This window comes from Leptosomus discolor, chromosome 1 (assembly GCF_034619465.1).
Source record: "Leptosomus discolor isolate bLepDis1 chromosome 1, bLepDis1.hap2, whole genome shotgun sequence".
Lineage (NCBI taxonomy): Eukaryota > Metazoa > Chordata > Aves > Leptosomiformes > Leptosomidae > Leptosomus > Leptosomus discolor.
This window is the reverse complement of record NC_141391.1, coordinates 30,823,370-30,839,072: the sequence shown is the minus strand read 5'-3', so window position 1 is coordinate 30,839,072 and position 15,703 is coordinate 30,823,370. Positions and strand designations below refer to the sequence as shown.

The 15,703-nt window shown below is 37.9% G+C and overlaps 1 protein-coding gene across 1 annotated transcript in view; it reads left to right on the top strand.

Moving 5' to 3' along the window:
- Positions 1 to 15,703, top strand: part of FNDC3A (fibronectin type III domain containing 3A) — a 120,395-nt gene that overhangs the window by 25,607 nt on the left and 79,085 nt on the right. The window lies entirely within an intron of this gene.

Genomic DNA, 15,703 nt, shown 5'->3' with positions numbered 1-15,703 from the left:
CAGAAGACAGCTATCGTAATCTCTCTGCAAGTTGTGACAAAAATGTAACTGCTTTGCAAAATCGTATTTTTAACTACAGAAACTCCACTCTTAAAATATATAACTACACACGTTGTGAACAAGTAATCCGAAGTACATCCCCTGCTAGCTGAAGCCTGTTTTTTCCCTAGGAAGGATTTCTTTACCAAGAGGGTGGTCAAACACTGGAACAGGCTTCCTAGAGAGGTAGTCGATGCCTGTCAGTTTTTAAGGGGCATTTGGACAATGCCCTTAACAATGTACTTTAACTTGGCCAGCTCAATTGCTCAGGCAGTTGGACTGACTGATTGTTGTAGGTTCCTTCCAACTGAAATAGTCTATTCTGCTCACTGGTGATTGAGAGGTTTCTCTATTTATAACTGCACAAAGTCCATCTAACCCTCTGTGTAGCCCAGAATTATACACTTTATAGAGCGGTCAGACATTCTGCAGGAAGAGACGGGCTCAGGTTTACACACCATAGCAAAAATGGCCCTTGGCTCTAATTTTCCTCCCTCTCTTTTTGAAGTAGAGGAGAAAATATGTGGGAAAGGATTTGGGTTGCAGAGATTTCTGCCACCGAGCCCATGTTCCAGTACTGACTGAGCCTTCCCAACCTCATTGCATTGAGGCTGTAGCCTTTAATTTCTCCTCCAGCTTAGGTTTATGTTGTTATGCTGTTTTGATGTACAGTGATACCCAGATTTGCACGAAGTGGGGTGTATAGGATACTTTATCAGGTGAAAAAAGGCTACTTTAGAAGTGCTATCAAAACTGCTAGCATTCTATTTTTTTAATTGAAATGCTGTTTTGAGTAACTAGAGAATACAGTTCTTCCTTTGCTTACTTTTGTGCTCTAATTAAGGTAGAAATGTTAAAGACATATCCATCAGTCTTAAATTTTATGGGCTTTTAACTTGCTGTATCACCAAACAGGAATCTTGAGCTGTCAGAAGCAATGCTGGGAAATATAAAATTCTGTTCTAGTCCATATACTTTCTAAACCAAGGGCTTATATGTTTCTTAAATCATCAAAATTCTTCAGAAACTGAATGTCCAAATTCAGTTTCAGCTTGCTTGCTTATATTTTTCTTTTAATTGCTATGATTGCATTGCAGGAAGGGGATTGTTTTTAAAGGATACTTATACAAATTTTGATTTGAGTTATTCTTCAGCAGATTCCTTAATAACAGAGAAGATTGTACCTTTTTCTCCCACCTATATAGTTGTTTCAAGGGCTGAAGCTATAACTTACAGAATACTGCACAGCCAAGTGTGAGCTCAGCTGCTGCACGCTTAGTGAATATCTGAACCAGTAACTTGCTGTTCATGGCACTTACTGGTTGTAGGGGAGAGACCCTGCTTGCTGGGCCCTCTTTTTATACTTCAGAAGGATGACGGAAGTCAGGACAAGGGCTGAAAGGGTTCTGCCTCAGCCTACAGAGGGGAAATCAATTGTAGCTTTATGACCTTTCTGAAATAATGTATTCAGCTGTTAAGCCAAAGGTTGATCATGACCACTTTATCATGTTGGATATTGTTTCTCGATGAATGCCCTACTGGTTGCACACTTGCATCAATGTTAGCAAATCCTGTCCACATCACTTTGTCCATCTTGGCTAGCTTTCATGATGTTTGCAAGATTCTTTTTTTTATTTATTACTAGGTATTATATGGAAGGAAAATGCTATCAAAACTCTCCAACAATGGCACACCTGTTCAGCTTGATTCAGATGTGAGCTAACTAGCAAGCTAATTCTTCCACTCGTCTCAGCATTAAGATCTTCAGAACAGATTCAGAGAGCCAGAGGCAGTCTTCAAGAGTTTTGGTTTGGCTTTGGGTTGGGTTTTTTTTTGCATAGGGTAACACCAGATAATACGTGTTTGACATAGAGTACTTTGTGGCAGCTGCTGGTACAGCCCGCAGACCAAGCGTGGGAATTGCAAAGTACCTATAGTTGAAGTACAGCTGAAAAGTGTCTTCAGTTTTGATGCTTAATTGAAATAATTGCCAGGGTGCTTTGATTCCACAAGTGTTGTGAAGAAGACAGGATTATTACAGGAAGAGAAGAATATATTTATTTATTTATTTTAAATACAATATCTAAAAAACTGTTATGAATTAGATAAAAAAATCTTCAAAGTGCCTGGCTTGCTTTGAACAATGCCACATGTAGCACTTCACAGCACTTTTAGATTTATTTTTTTTAGAAATGAGGTTTTTGATTCTCTGAACATTTAGTACCATCTTAAGCAACTGGGGATTTGGGGTTTTTTTAATTGTAATTTTCACTTCAGACAATCTTTGTTAAATTACTTAGCTTTCCAAAGTTAAATTGTCAGCCTCCTACTTTTTGGCGCATCTAGACACAACTTAAATGAAAGTTTACTCTGTGATTCTGTTTTGTACTGTTGCAAATACACAGATTGATCAGGGAAAGTGCCTACTGAGGGGACTAGTCCCTGCAAAGTATTAGAATCATATCATAGAATGATTTGGGTTGGAAGGGACCTTAAAGATCACCCAGTTCCAGCCCCCCTGCCATGGGCAGGGACACCTTCTACCAGACCAGGTTGCTCAAAGCCCCATCCATCCTGGCCTTGAACACTGCCAGGGAGGGGGCAGCCACAGCTTCTCTGGGCAGCCTGTGCCACTGTCTTGCCACCCAAGCTGAAAGCCAAGCCCTTGCTTTGCTGTGCAGTACAAGCTCTGTCTCTGTTCCAGTTTTGCTTGGCATCGTAAAGCTGAAGTCCTGTGGACTTCAAACAACAAATCATCGTGAAATAAGAATAATCTGATTGAAGTCTTCCCATTTTTATTTATAGAGGCTGATGTGTCTAACCACTGGCCAGGACCAGATGCCTCAGAAAGTTCCAGAGTTCAGTGGCTGCCCCTAACACTGCTTCCTTCTAATTCCCTGTAAACAAAGATCAGCTTAAAACTTTGAAGCACAAATATTTCTCTGTTGCATTATCCAGATTCATTGAAACACTTCTGTTACCCTTATGTTTATACTTTTACTGATTTAAAGATGTAATAGTGGGATTATTTTAAGTAGCAATTTTTCTGTGCACTGTCTGCTAACCACAGACTGTCACTGCTAATGCAACAGATTGGGTTTACTGTAAATGAGACAGATAAAACTTTACTTAGACAAGCTGTGAGAACTGAGAATGCGAAAGAGAAGAGACAAGGCAGAAACGAGTAGATCAAAATTGTAAGTATGTCTCAATAATAAAAAATGAGACAGGCACTTACGGAACATAGACTGTTATACGTGAACACTAACAAGTCTTGCAAATATATCAGTGACTGTAGATGCAGATTTTAACTGTTTATGCTGTACTGGTTTTTCTCAAAAAACTTTATATTTTTGCAAAACAAGGCTCCAAACCATCTTCCCCTCCCTGCCCCCAGTGATCAGCTTTCTGCTGATCAGCTTTCACATGAAGAGAAGGAGGGGGAAACATGTGAGTACAGTAAGAATTTAAAAAACCTTTTAATCAAAAAAATCAATTTATTTGCTAAAATTAAAAAAATGACCAATTCACGAATCTTTCCGACCTGCCTTTCCACAAAAAGCAGTGAAAGCTTATTGAAATCTACAGGTTTTGAATGGCAGTGCTGCTGAACAGTCTAGTCATGTTCCCAACCTCCCTGTTTCCAGTTGCTTCTAAGGATATTCTGTCATCTTAGTGCATTCAGTGGTACTGACAGTATCTTGTAGCGGTGGTTAAAGATGAAATGTTTGCTGATTTTGTTATCTGTCAGCTGCTTTTTAGAAAAGTGACGCAGAGTTGCTTGCTGTCTCTGAAAATATACATGAGCCTTAAGAGTGTGTCACTGAAAAGATGGTTTCTTTTCTCTTGCTTTCTTCAGGACATGCTGCTACTAGCTGTGTAAACTGAAATAGGTTGGATTGTGTTTGTTTCTTCAAAACCTCAAGCATGTAAATTGTTACTGCAACACGTTATGTAACATTTACTTAATTCTGTATGGATTTCCTCCCTAGTCCTGAAAACCAAGATTTGTTAATGGACTTTACTACCCAGATCTTTTCTGTTCTTCATGAGGAAAGTGTTAATCTCCATATATGGAGCAGTTAGATCCCTCTAGATTATCACTCAGTATTAGCAGATCTTCGAATTTAACCTGCAAATTGGTATTTAACCTGTAAATTGGAATTTGCACAAATAGGACACTTATAAATAACGATGAGAAGCCTGTTTTCTTCTGTTATTCATACTAAAACCAGGATATAATTTAAGGCAAAAAAAGGAAATTCTAACGTTACTTTTCCTTATAGATACCAAAGAAATGTTGTGTGGTTTTGGTCTGCCATGAACTGGTATGGTATAGTATAGAGCTCAACTTGAAGTTTTTAGAACTCTTCATTGGTTGCTAGCCAACATAAATGGGGAGGGAAGAAGTCTTCAGAAAGTCTAAAAGAAGATTGAGGTAAAGACGTCTTCTGAAAAATGACTTCAAGAAAGAATTAGTTGGAAGTAACACTCTTCACAACCATGAAATTCTGGAATTGTTTAAAGTTGCCAAAGACTTAAGACACTAATTCAGCTTGTATTACTGATGTGTCAGCTGTTCCTATTTAATAATCTTATGCTGTCTGTAGTACCTGTTACATGGATCTTTGGCATTTTTCATTTAATCTGTTTTTGAAGTGTTAGTGGGTTTGATTGTGGAAAGAGTAGTTCATAGCCTCATTAGCATCATTACGATGGGTACAGCAGATTTTGAACACACAATCAATGGAAAAATGACTTGTGATGCATTTGTAACTGCCATCACCTTAGCTGGACCACAGATGTGATTCCATCTGGCAATTGTTGTGCTGCTAATGAATAACAACACTCAAGTCTTGCAGTGTTCTTTGGTTAATAGCTTTTAGGGACATACAAATACAGTTGTACTAGTCCTACAAACAGGGAAACTCTGGCATAGGTAAGGTGACAAACACACAAATCACAGTAAGTCCATGTTGGAGCCACAACAGAGTTTGCATCTTGAGTCTGTGTCCAGTTTTCCCTGTTCACTGGACCCCTCTCTCTGGAGCCAATCTAGATGTAAGGATTTTCCTAGTACCAAAAAACTGGTGGTGACATCTACAGTGGTGACTGTCAGCAGCTTTGAAAACTAAAAGTAAATATTTTCAATCATAAAATTATACTGATATGAATAACTGATACCTTGAGCCTAGAAAGCTTTTACTTGGTAAAAAATTTCATGCTGATCAAGTATTAGGAATATGACTTGAAGTTAAAATAGCGGAAAGTGACTTTTTTGTTGTAAGTAGGCTGTAGGTTTGAGTCCGTTCACGTAAAAGTGTATGTGTATGTACTTGCTTATTACCATTGAAGACATTACTGCTTAAATAATTTTTTAAATTTTTTTTTTTAATCCCTCAGGCAACATTTAGTTGGTAATCTCATGTTGTCACATTCCAGACACCAAGTTTTTACAAAGCAGTTTTATGTATCTTGTCTGCCTATGGGTTAGGACTTAAACCAGAGTGATGCGTATGTGGTACTTGAAGTGGTTTCTCCCAAGTAGGGAGGGATGCATGTTTTTGCCCTACGTAGCTGTCTTTCCACAGGTGAGGGTATGCCAGTGGGCCCCTGCTATTGTTGGGATTAAAGACTGCAGATGTGGTATCGCCAGAAGCTAATATTGGATGATTCTCTTAAGTAGAGACTAATAGAGGGAAACCATTTTTGTCAGCCATCTGAAATGGCTTAAATATTAATACCTAATAAATTTCTGGTGTTTCTGGTTATAGTATTATTTAGGGCAGACATGTACATAAATTCTAAAGCAAAATTGGGAAACACACTTCTTTCTTTTCATGCCTATTAATAAATGCACAGTGTAGAGTAACGTAGTATTTAAGAAAGAGTGCAATAGAACCCAGTCGATTATTTCTTTGCTGTATCTTTTTATTCTCTTATAAAGTGAGGTTTTTTCCGTCCCTTCCTTTCTGGCTTATTTGCAAACTGAAGTCATGAGCTGCATCATAGTTTCAACTATAAAGCAGGAAGTTGGTTCATTCCAAGCTAGTATGTCCTATCTAGGAATCAGGAGGCTAAATTAAAAATGCAGTTATAAAATGCCATATATTTGGAAGCTTTGTTCTCTTAAACCCAAACCTTCTGTTGACTGACGTTAGATGATCCAGAAGCAGATGCTGCAGCAGCTATTTGTTGATTTAGTTGCTATGGTGACCTGATACATTCGTGTACAGCAGGAAGCTCACTGTACGTTGGCTAATTTGATAGGAAGGAAGGCTTGAGGTAGGTATTGCTGACTATATTGTTAATTGATCCTACCTTTCACATCCTGCCTCCACATGCTTGGTGGATGCACAGCTATAGAGGAAGGTAAAGGGAGATACTCCGGAGTGGCATTTAGGTTAAGGTGCCCTGTTAAAAGAGGGGGGGTGGGGGTGCAGTGCTCAACACATCACCGAAGATTACCTCAGTATTAAGTGAATGGAACAGATTGGAGCAGCCGGAGTGGTGACTGTTGAATCTTCCTTCATCCTTTGTCACTGTGGTAGCACCAGTTGAATGAGAGAAATAAAAGGATGCGAGCAACAGTAAGTCAAAGCGCTAAGGCTTTTGAAATGGGTTACGAGATAAAGCATGTCACTAATTAACATCTTGATTGGAGCTATTAGTGGAGAAAAATGTAATTGTTCTGAATACCTACCCTAATGACAGAGCATAAATGTGGCTTTGCCTGGAAGTTGTGTTGTATTATATTCGCCCTTTTCCAGAAATACACCCTTTTTTAATCTTGGTGCAGGCAGCCTGTTAAAGATACAGTGTACATCTTACAATGGGCTTGGCTGTATCACCCTCTTAACAGGTGTACTTGAGTGTTTTAAAAAATTTTGAAGTCAGAAAGACCAAGAGTATCAGCTACAGTGTTTTCTTAAATTTGTAAAATGTTCAAAAACTAATTTACCTTTGTCCTTTTGGCTAAAAGTACTTCTCATCAGTACTGCTGAGCTAATTTCAGTTACAGTATTTTTAGACAAGCCACTGTTGTCTTTTTTTTTTTTTTTATGTTGATGTATATTACTAGTGCATTTAGAAATACTGTTTTGGTAAAGTCTTTCTATTAATTGTGATTTTTGCTGGCAATCATTTGCTACTGACTCAGCAGCTATAAACATATAATGATAAATATAGCTGTTTTCAGATTAATAAGAAACAAAACAAACCAAAAAAGCCCAACCTCAACCCTGAAGCTCTTGTCTCTTTCCTAGTAAAACATCTCGGAAAAGAACATCGTTTCTGCTGATCTAGAAATAGATTGTGATTTGATTCTCTTTAAACTGTGGTTTCAGAGGTCCAGGGAAATGTTTTGGAACACTTTACCCTCCTGGTTTCTAGGAAGTTTGCTTGGAGGAAAAACCAAAATGCCATACAACCCCCCAAAAAAACACATACCTACCCCAAAACCACTCCAGAATGAGAGAAAAACAGACTGATTTTCAGTAGTACTGTTTTGCTCCGATATCTTTCTTGTTATATAGGAACAGTCTCTTACTACATTATTTCATTTAAGTATGCTTTAACCACAGTTGTAATATATCATACTCTTATTTCTTCATATTGTACATGATTTTAGCAATGTATGAAATTAATGTAATATATCCTAGCTTTTTCCCTACCACTTTCACCTCGCCTTCTTAATTCCCCACATTTTTCAGTGTTTTATTATGTATGCCAGACTATGAATTGGATTTGCTGCTGAAGGATTACAGGGGGTTTTTTTTGTTGATATGATATATTTATCGGTAGCTCTGTTAGCATTCTTGTTACATATATTCAGAGGCTTTTAACTTGTTGAAAAATTTGTCCCAGATTTCACTCATTCTGGAAAAATATGTAAATTCACAAAGCGTAACTAACTTCATTTAGAGGAAGATATCAAGTAACCCATTCAGTTCCTCTCCACTTCAGTGGGAGGTGGGGGTGGCTAGGGAGAGGGAAGGATTCCAAATATCCCTTTACACTGAAATTCAATCCGGTTCCTTTGGTTTTCTTGCCTTTGTGGTGGTAGACAGTGCTAGCCTGTGGAGAGAACAGAGCGCCAGTTCTCACATGGGCTTATCCCACAATTTCACACATGACACAGAGTATTTAATGTATTTTGGTTTCTTTAGCCTCAGTCAGGATTAAAAACCTTAACCTTTTTCTTTCCCCCTTCAGAAGGCTGATAGTCCTTGATACTGAAGGATGTGTTTGAGCGCTAGATATTTTGGAGAGACAGAGAGAGCTTGCTGTCTATAGACTTTTCTTTAATGCAAATACAAAAATATTTCTCTCATATCCCAGTAACTCTAAAATGATAGTTTCAATCCTTCAACTAAGACTTTGCTGGTTAGAAATAAACCCATAGGTATAAGGAAAACTAAATATTTGTAAATTATGTTATGTATTCAGTAGCTAGTAACTTCTACAGACAGAGAAGCTTTTCGATATAAAAACATTTATTTATGCAACACGATTTGTTACCTGCTACAAAAGATTTGAAAATGTAGCTGTGAATACCAAACTTGTAAACAAAATTTTACTTTATCTGAATTGAATCTCTCAATGTTGGTGCTGGCTTAGAAGAGTTAGAAACTCTGTTTCAGTCAGTCCTGTCCTTTTAGAAATACGGGTATTATTTGAACTGTAGCTGTAAAATGTATAATACTGAAGATCATCCTTACGTGGCAAGGATAAGCTAGACTGTCTTCCATAAACCTTATTCAAATCTGATCTGCAAAAATTTCCCCAAATTAAGTAGCTGTTTATACCTTTATGGAACAGGGTTGAGGAGAAGGTTAGCAACCTTCTTAATTCTGGATTTGTTTTGTTTTGTGCCTGTGTGAAAAGATCGTCTGGTATACTTCTAGACACAATTTTTGTTGTTTGGGTGCATTGCTTTTTCTTCAGACTATATTTAAACTTCTAGAACCTAAACAATAAATTAAAAATATTGTCTCTGTATATATGATATATTAACAGTAATATTTTGCATATGTATTTTTTTTTCAATTAAAATCTCTTTTGCCTTAGATCACTGCGTATATGTATTTGATACAAGTGACAAAATATTTTTGAGGCACTGGTTGTTTTTTTTTTGGCTGGCTGTATTGTGTGTGTATTTGGGGAGGGAGCTTTGTTCTGTAGCCTTTAAGTTTTATTGAGAAGCTGCTTTTGCACATCTATAATAGTGAGCAAAAGAAGAAAAATTTCGAACTTGCTATGAGACGTCTTTTATTAAGTTAGTTTTTAGAATTCATTGATTTATTTCAGGTTTTACTTACTGGCTTTTTTTCCTCTATAAGGACAGAAATAGTTTGGACTTCTAGTTGTATTCACAGTTTCTGCTATGGAAAGATGTTGCCTTAAAACAGTGAAGTAATATGCTTGTGGATTAGTCCTATGCTTTTTCTGTTGTTCTGCTCAACAAGTCTTTCACCTCATCTAGGGCCCTTATCAGGATTAATCCAATTTTGGTATTGGTACTTCACAATAATGTCCATAGGTTTTATTTTGGTCTTGCTTGCTAAACACCTGATGGAGAGCAGTCATTATTTGTGCAAGCCTATTTGTAGTTCATTTTTTTGTGACTGAGTGCACTGGGAAAACTTTTCCCTCCCTTTTGTCATGTATATATGTGTTTGTGATGATGCCATAAGTCTGCTGCCTTTCTTTCCTGTCAGCTAGCTGAAATTATCTTGAAACTTGGCAAGCTGATAATACAACACTACTTCTTTTAGTAGGATGGAAGTGAAAGTAGAGATGCTTGTAGAAGTGTGTATCTTACTGACATAATGAAGAGTTGTTTTTAATTGTTATTTCAGCTGAATTAATGGGCTTTTGGGCCTTAATTAGTGTGCAAACAAACATACTCAAAGCAGGATTAGCTAGCTCTATTTTAAATTCCATTCTGTCCCTCACTGCTCCAATGAAGAAAACCTTAACCTGCATATTCATCTGGCACAAGCAAAATGTTAGGCTGCTTATGAAAGTATTCTGTGTCCATAAAGACAAGGATTAGTAAGATATAAATCAGCTATATTTTGTATCGTTGCCATTGTACTTTTAAAAGACATTGCTGTGACTATATTGGTGCAGCAAAATACCTCTAAGAATCTTATTTTGGCTTCTGCAGCCTCTGCTTCTTTCTGATAAAAGTTACTTCTAGACCTTTCTGGAGATAAGTGCTATCATCTGGCCATAAGTTTTCCCTTTTTTTTTTTTTTTTGGAGCAGCCCTCTGAGTCAAGGTGGCTGCCGCTCTGCCTTGCGCAGATCTCTCTTCCACCTTTTGTTGTTTGTATTTTTAGTCTTTTTTTTTTTTTTTTTCCCCCTGACTCTGGCCATTTTTATCAAATTCATTTTTTCTGTGTTAGAAATAAGCTAAGGACTTGAAAAAACATTCAGTTCCTTTCCTGGTTCAGGCTGCAGAAACATCCTGTAGTTTCTCTTGCAGACAGTGAAGAGTTTACTGAATAAAAATAAGAAATATTGAACATTCTCCTCTTTGAACGTTTGTACTGCCTTTGATTCTTTAGATGCAAAATCAGAATACTTTCTCATTCTACTCACACTGATGTAGTAAAGCTAAATCATATATGAAATCTTCAGATTAAATCGTCATTAAATTATCATTATAGCATGCATAGTAGTATGTCCAAGTCAATGTTGCATGTCTTTGTAGGATGTGATCATACTATTTGAGCTACAATAAAATTAACTTTTAATTTTGACATCTTTCCGGAAAGAAATATTATAAAATAGTTTTATATAGAATTGTTGTATTCGAAGAGTGCGTTTATCATAAAGACCAGCTAAAATTTAAAGTGAAGATTAGATTTTTGAAGCTAATTAAGACAGTGTCCCTTAACTAGTCCTTCAGAAATGCAAAATGTTGTAATGCCTTTTCAGGCTACTGTTGGGAATTGTTTATATATTAGTAATTTGAGTGTTTAACAATCAAGAGTGTTCCCAGAGACTGAGGCTAAGTGTCATGGAACAAGTTAGTTCTAGTAAACTACCTTTCCTTCCAGAAAGGAAGTCTGTGTGCAAGCTGCCTGGTAAGACTGGTCTCAGGAGTAGTTTCCAGTATCATCTGGGAGAAGATTGCTGGTTGACATTGGCCTGTGTTGTGCTCAGGACTGCTGTAACATAGTTCATCATTGGAGGTGACTGTTTCAGCAGCTGGGAATGCTCCTGAGCACTGCTTACTTTGCTAATACAGGTGTGGGTTTAGGTACCACTGATGTGGTCAAGGGGATGAAGCAGTTCTCCTAGGAGAGCTAGAAACATTAAGTTGCCCTCAGTTTGCGGGGACTAGGGACAAGGAGGGGGAAATTGCCAAGGTTTTAAAAGCTATCCAAGGAGAAGAATGAAATTTGCTCAGAACTGTTGTTCAGCAAATGCCATAGCACAGAAACTAGGGAACGTTTAACTAGTAGGAGATGGTTTTAAAACGGCTAAAAAGTGAACTTCAGGAACTCGCTGCTGTCGGAGGTTGTGGAGGCAATTCAATGTGTAAGTAAACTCAAAGAGTTTAGGCAAACTCCTGGACAATAATACAGACGGACTACAGAAAATGGCCTGGCTCACTTGCTCTCCTTAAATACCATCTCGATACATTAGAGACGAAGTACTGGGCTAGAAGGACTGCTGACCCAGCCTGTAAGGACGTTTCATATGTTCTTGTTTGGCTTGAGCCGCTGCCTGAGTCTAAACAGCAATTTCAGGAAGAACACATGAGCTTTCTAATATACAGCATGGTTCAGTTCTGTTAGGTAGCTGGTCTTTGCCGATATGGGCTGCATATCTTGACCTGCAGTGGATAGGCAGTGAAGTAAAAGTTTTGAAATCAGGGAAAAAAGTAAAGTATTCCGTGCTAGAAGGGGGTTTAATGAATACTGCTCTTGTTTGCAGAGCCTTTCTATGGTTTTGGGATGGATTTTGCTTTTAATATTGCGCTAAGACGACACGTCTCTAATCCATACCTATTTAATTAAACTACTGCACAGTTGTAGTTTATTTGATCTGGATTTATCTTCTAAAATATCCTGTGTAGAATAAATTAAGTACCATTGAAAAGTATGAAATTTCACTGTTAAAACCCTGACAGTCTCTGGCAACTGATGTTTCAGGTATGTCAAACTTTAGCCGTTGGGCTGGTCATTTTGTTTTGTTTATGCAGGAACTGTTTTTAGCATAAGTCTGTAGCTACACTCTTGTATCGTCAACTTGTATGCTAATCTCTGGAAAGAGATTTTGTACTGTTTTTCATCAGGAACTGTATTGAGATCATGTGGATCATCATTAAATAACTGTTTAAAGGAAACAATGTATAGTTCCAGTGGAAATGACACAAAACTAGTTGTTGACCTAATACTCCCATTTCTTAATAGCAATGCCTTAACATGTTTTGAACTTGAGACAAAAATATGTTGAGTCAAAGTTGTGTTAGAGTTGAGAAATTACACTTTTAAATTTTATTAGGTTCTGTTATAGTTGGTTATGCTTTAAAAATGCTTGTAGGATTCTAGAGCTTGTATCAAGGCCCCTATGTCTTAAGTTCACATTGTTTTGTTTTTTTGTGGAGTCCTTAAGTGTTTTCTTGATTTAGAAAGAGAAATGGCATTTGAAAAGTGGCTGTGTTAAAGGTGCCTCCCACTGAGACTGACACATTCCAAAAGATTTTTTCCGGATTACTGTAGTTATCTTAGAGGAGCAGGCAGCGGAAATCTGGATAGAATAGTGCATGTTAGGCTTTGGATAGCAGAACTTTAGGTGCTGTGAGTAAAGCAAAAGTATTTGTCACAAAAATATTGAAGCGTGGGAAGAGAGGCCAAACCACAAGATTTTTCCAAAGGTTTTTACTTAGTTTGAGGCAACATGACTCTCTTTTCTGAAACAGGAAGATGATCAAGGACTAAAATATTCAGTGTGAGAGTCGAGGGCCTTGGGGTTTGTACATACTGATGTCAGGGTTCATGAAGCAGTGTGTCGGACAATGAGATGTGCAAGCCTGCACAAAGCCACCTAGAATGAGATGAAAGAGCTATAAATGCTAAGCAACCTGTAGATTTTATTTGCCTAACGTGATGCTGTGAAAGATCCAGGTTACCTTTTCCTTTGGAGACATTTTCTTGTGTCTTTCATTATGTGCAGCAGACTTTTATTAGATAAGAGGGAATCCTATGAGTGATTGTCTGTCTTTGGTAATATCTCTTCTGACCAGAAAGGTATCAGTCTGTCTCTCTCATTTCACATAGCTTTAGTTTTTCCTATTTCAAGTTGCATCTACTGAGGTGGTAAGTGTCAAAAATGTCCTTCTCAAAGCAGTGATTACTCCATGGGGTTCAGCTGGTCCAGCAACCAGTGCTGGTCGTGTTGACACATGTTACCCCAATACAAAAACTTTTGAAGCCAGCAGTTCTTGAAACTTCTGAAATTACTTCAGCCCTGATTTAGACTCTCTTTTGGCACACGTGGCAGCAAATACAGCCTGTCTTGGAACAGTTGTAAAATACGAATGTGAACGCACAACATAAAAGCAAGGCTGAAAGTGTGAGCCAATGAAATAAATACACAGTCAGGCATCAAGTAGACTAATAGCCCATTGACAAAAGAGCTCTGTTTCCTGTTCCTGGGAACTGAGCGTCTAATTAAACTGCATTAAGTTGGGAAGCCTCCCCACCGTTTTGAGTGGAAGTCAGATGTCCTCAGAGATGTGAAAATCTGCTGACATCCTGAGTGTCAGAGTGGTGCTTGGCTCCATCAGGAGACCTGTTGCCTCATGGCACAGCTGCTGCTGCCCAGTGCCCCCTCTCGCTGTGTTACACCATGGCTGGCGTGCTGAGCCTTTACCTTCTCAGACTAGCTGTGAAGTGAACAAGAAAGATTCTGGAGAAACTGCTATTAAAGAAAATCAGGAGGCCTATTAAAGAAAATCAGGAGGCCTAGGGCGCAGTTGCTGCCGTTGGGCCAGTATGTGTATTCCCACACTTAGATCCACTCTGCTAGCTGGAGCCTCTAGTTTGGATGTCCTGCAGCAGAGATGTGGAGGAGGAAGACCAGGAGATTCCCAAGGCAACATTATTACCCAGGTTACCAACCTCAGGCATTCACGCAGAAAAAATGGGAACAATGCAGGAATACCAGTCATCCCCCATTTGCTGTTTAAAAATAGGAATCAAAGGAGTTATATCAGCCGTTGCCCTAAAACTTGAGGGCTTTGCAGCTTGTCTGCTTCTCATAGTTCATATGGTGGAGACAGAGTATTGAGCTGAAAATTGTAGAGATTGGCATGTCAGCTGCAGCCAGAATGGTCCCTCCCAGGACTTAGGGCATACTAAATCAACCAAAAGACTTGGGCAAATGTGGTTAATCCAACCCACACATGAGATGGAAAGATGTACTCCTGTGAAGCTTGTATGTACTTTTATTCCAGTGTAAATTTCAAGCTAAAACTTTCAATTGTAGCAGAGAGGGGAAAGTAAATCAGTCAAATAAGTCTTCAAAAAGTTATGCCTGCTTGGGGAGTCTGAAAAAGAAATTTTGAGAATTCATCCACTCATATTTCTCTCGTTTGTCACATTCTGAAGGTGATAGCCAGTGGTTAAAATACTACCTTCACTTTACAATAAACTCTGTCAATACAATATTTTCTGAAGACCTGTAAGTCTTATTTGAAGTTCATGTCTAAAATCCTCTTTGTTTCTAAGTTTAGGTTATATTATGAATGCTAACTCCTACTGACTTTTATATTGAGACACACTTTAGAAGATCTGGAAGATTTATTAGCATGATAAAATGTAAAAAGTGATATAGTTTATTGTTTTTTTTTCTCAAAGAGCCTAAAGCTTCTGGAGACATCTTTCTCCAGTAACAGTACTGTACCACAGAAAACAACTTAAAGCAGTATTTTTAAAGTGCATGCTCAAAACTGAGCTAAATCAGTATTTGAATCATATGGCCCAAGTTTAAAAATGTGAATGTCCATCATGTCTCATCAAGTTGCAGCTATGTTAGGGTAGAACTTGCCATCTTTTTATTAATTTGTAAAGTTGCTCTGCTGGGGGGAGGAATTGGTATGATTTATGCCTTTTCTCACCCTTTCCCTTCCCTCTAGTATTCCTAAAATGAGTAACACTCAAGTTTGCTGTTTTCTTTTTTTTTTTTTTTTTTTTTGTAAACAAGACCAACTTTTTGTTCTTTTATCAATTTCACAGCGTAAATTTTTGGCCATAATGTTGAAGAGTTGTGTATGTAAAGATTTGTGTGTCTCCTATTCACACCAGGAAGAGGATATAACACGGTGTTTAGACTCGTGCAAGCAAGACTGAAGAAAGATGTGTCCAGAATGGAAATTAGGAAATGCACCTGGTCTTCTGGGTTTTTATTCTTTGTTCATAATTTTAGCTAGGTTCTTCATGGTTATAAACTTTTTCTTTCACATAAAGGCTGGTTTGAAATGAGAATATAGAAGTCTGAAATGGTAACAGGCTTCTGCTTTGGTACATGTCAGACTACTTCTGTTTTATTTTGGCTGATAAGTGTGCTTTACTATCAATTCTGCATTGCATGGGTTTACAAAATTAGGATAAACAGCTTTCCACAAATAAAGCTCTGCATGTTGG